The sequence below is a fragment of the Salmo trutta genome, unplaced genomic scaffold (assembly GCF_901001165.1).
Source record: "Salmo trutta unplaced genomic scaffold, fSalTru1.1, whole genome shotgun sequence".
Taxonomy (NCBI): Eukaryota; Metazoa; Chordata; class Actinopteri; order Salmoniformes; family Salmonidae; genus Salmo; species Salmo trutta.
The window spans coordinates 972,324-975,936 of NW_021823319.1; the positions used below are offsets into that span (position 1 = coordinate 972,324).

Sequence of the window (3,613 nt, forward strand, 5' to 3'; positions counted from 1 at the left end):
ATATAGGGAATAGTGTGCCATTTGGAGCCACAGTTTTTGTAAAAAAAAAAATCCTTGAACATGACAGCGAGTTCAGTTTACTTGAGTAGCCTGTGAAATCCCCTGACCTCAACCCAATAGAGGGAGTGTATATAACTAATACTGACCTCAGCCATAGTGAGTAGAGTCCATCACTACACTAGGTAATAGTGACCTCAGCCAGAGTGAGTCCACCACTACACTAGGTAATAGTGACCTCAGCCATAGAGAGTAGAGTCCACCACTACACTAGGTAATAGTGACCTCAGCCATAGAGAGTAGAGTCCATCACTACACTAGGTAATAGTGACCTCAGCCATAGTGAGTAGAGTCCATCACTACACTAGGTAATAGTGACCTCAGCCATAGAGAGTAGAGTCCATCACTACACTAGGTAATAGTGACCTCAGCCATAGTGAGTAGAGTCCACCACTACACTAGGTAATAGTGACCTCAGCCATAGAGAGTAGAGTCCACCACTACACTAGGTAATAGTGACCTCAGCCATAGTGAGTCCATCACTACACCAGGTAATAGTGACCTCAGCCATAGTGAGTCCATCACTACACCAGGTAATAGTGACCTCAGCCATAGTGAGTCCACCACTACACTAGGTAATAGTGACCTCAGCCATAGTGAGTAGAGTCCATCACTACACTAGGTAATAGTGACCTCAGCCATAGTGAGTAGAGTCCATCACTACACTAGGTAATAGTGACCTCAGCCATAGTGAGTCCACCACTACACTAGGTAATAGTGACCTCAGCCATAGAGAGTAGAGTCCATCATTACACTAGGTAATAGTGACCTCAGCCATAGTGAGTCCACCACTACACTAGGTAATAGTGACCTCAGCCATAGAGAGTAGAGTCCACCACTACACTAGGTAATAGTGACCTCAGCCATAGTGAGTCCATCACTACACTAGGTAATAGTGACCTCAGCCATAGAGAGTAGAGTCCATCACTACACTAGGTAATAGTGACCTCAGCCATAGTGAGTCCACCACTACACTAGGTAATAGTGACCTCAGCCATAGTGAGTAGAGTCCACCACTACACTAGGTAATAGTGACCTCAGCCATAGAGAGTAGAGTCCATCATTACACTAGGTAATAGTGACCTCAGCCATAGTGAGTAGAGTCCACCACTACACTAGGTAATAGTGACCTCAGCCATAGTGAGTAGAGTCCATCACTACACTAGGTAATAGTGACCTCAGCCATAGTGAGTAGAGTCCACCACTACACCAGGTAATAGTGACCTCAGCCATAGTGAGTAGAGTCCATCACTACACTAGGTAATAGTGACCTCAGCCATAGTGAGTAGAGTCCATCACTACACTAGGTAATAGTGACCTCAGCCATAGTGAGTCCACCACTACACTAGGTAATAGTGACCTCAGCCATAGTGAGTCCACCACTACACTAGGTAATAGTGACCTCAGCCATAGAGAGTAGAGTCCACCACTACACTAGGTAATAGTGACCTCAGCCATAGAGAGTAGAGTCCATCACTACACTAGGTAATAGTGACCTCAGCCATAGTGAGTAGAGTCCACCACTACACTAGGTAATAGTGACCTCAGCCATAGTGAGTCCATCACTACACTAGGTAATAGTGACCTCAGCCATAGTGAGTCCATCACTACACTAGGTAATAGTGACCTCAGCCATAGTGAGTAGAGTCCACCACTACACCAGGTAATAGTGACCTCAGCCATAGAGAGTAGAGTCCATCACTACACTAGGTAATAGTGACCTCAGCCATAGTGAGTAGAGTCCATCACTACACTAGGTAATAGTGACCTCAGCCATAGTGAGTAGAGTCCACCACTACACTAGGTAATAGTGACCTCAGCCATAGTGAGTAGAGTCCACCACTACACCAGGTAATAGTGACCTCAGCCATAGAGAGTAGAGTCCATCACTACACTAGGTAATAGTGACCTCAGCCATAGTGAGTAGAGTCCATCACTACACTAGGTAATAGTGACCTCAGCCATAGAGAGTAGAGTCCATCACTACACCAGGTAATAGTGACCTCAGCCATAGTGAGTCCACCACTACACTAGGTAATAGTGACCTCAGCCATAGTGAGTCCACCACTACACTAGGTAATAGTGACCTCAGCCATAGAGAGTAGAGTCCACCACTACACTAGGTAATAGTGACCTCAGCCATAGTGAGTCCACCACTACACTAGGTAATAGTGACCTCAGCCATAGAGAGTAGAGACCACCACTACACTAGGTAATAGTGACCTCAGCCATAGAGAGTAGAGACCACCACTACACTAGGTAATAGTGACCTCAGCCATAGTGAGTCCACCACTACACTAGGTAATAGTGACCTCAGCCATAGAGAGTAGAGACCACCACTACACTAGGTAATAGTGACCTCAGCCATAGAGAGTCCACCACTACACTAGGTAATAGTGACCTCAGCCATAGTGAGTCCACCACTACACTAGGTAATAGTGACCTCAGCCATAGTGAGTCCACCACTACACTAGGTAATAGTGACCTCAGCCATAGAGAGTAGAGTCCATCACTACACTAGGTAATAGTGACCTCAGCCATAGTGAGTCCACCACTACACTAGGTAATAGTGACCTCAGCCATAGTGAGTAGAGTCCATCACTACACTAGGTAATAGTGACCTCAGCCATAGAGAGTAGAGTCCATCACTACACTAGGTAATAGTGACCTCAGCCATAGTGAGTAGAGTCCACCACTACACTAGGTAATAGTGACCTCAGCCATAGTGAGTCCACCACTACACCAGGTAATAGTGACCTCAGCCATAGAGAGTAGACACCATCACTACACCAGGTAATAGTGACCTCAGCCATAGTGAGTCCACCACTACACTAGGTAATAGTGACCTCAGCCATAGTGAGTAGAGTCTACCACTACACTAGGTAATAGTGACCTCAGCCAGAGTGAGTCCACCACTACACTAGGTAATAGTGACCTCAGCCATAGTGAGTAGAGTCCACCACTACACTAGGTAATACTGACCTCAGCCATAGAGAGTAGAGTCCATCACTACACTAGGTAATAGTGACCTCAGCCATAGAGAGTCCACCACTACACTAGGTAATAGTGACCTCAGCCATAGTGAGTAGAGTCCACCACTACACTAGGTAATAGTGACCTCAGCCATAGTGAGTCCACCACTACACTAGGTAATAGTGACCTCAGCCATAGTGAGTAGAGTCCACCACTACACTAGGTAATAGTGACCCCAGCCATAGTGAGTCCACCACTACACCAGGTAATAGTGACCTCAGCCATAGAGAGTCCACCACTACACTAGGTAATAGTGACCCCAGCCATAGTGAGTCCACCACTACACTAGGTAATAGTGACCTCAGCCATAGTGAGTAGAGTCCACCACTACACTAGGTAATAGTGACCTCAGCCATAGTGAGTCCACCACTACACCAGGTAATAGTGACCTCAGCCATAGTGAGTCCATCACTACACTAGGTAATAGTGACCTCAGCCATAGTGAGTCCACCACTACACTAGGTAATAGTGACCTCAGCCATAGAGAGTAGAGTCCATCACTACACTAGGTAATAGTGACCTC

The 3,613-nt window shown here is 46.3% G+C and overlaps 1 long non-coding RNA gene across 1 annotated transcript; it reads right to left on the reverse strand.

The window, feature by feature from the left end:
- Positions 1–62: 62 nt before the first annotated feature.
- LOC115190133 (uncharacterized) lies at positions 63–3,190 on the reverse strand. The gene is made up of 4 exons (XR_003877116.1): positions 3,129–3,190; positions 2,993–3,086; positions 283–2,772; positions 63–146 (listed from the first exon to the last, which is right to left on the reverse strand). It is a non-coding gene; the product is annotated as an uncharacterized LOC115190133 (long non-coding RNA).
- Between the last annotated feature and the right edge of the window lie 423 nt (positions 3,191–3,613).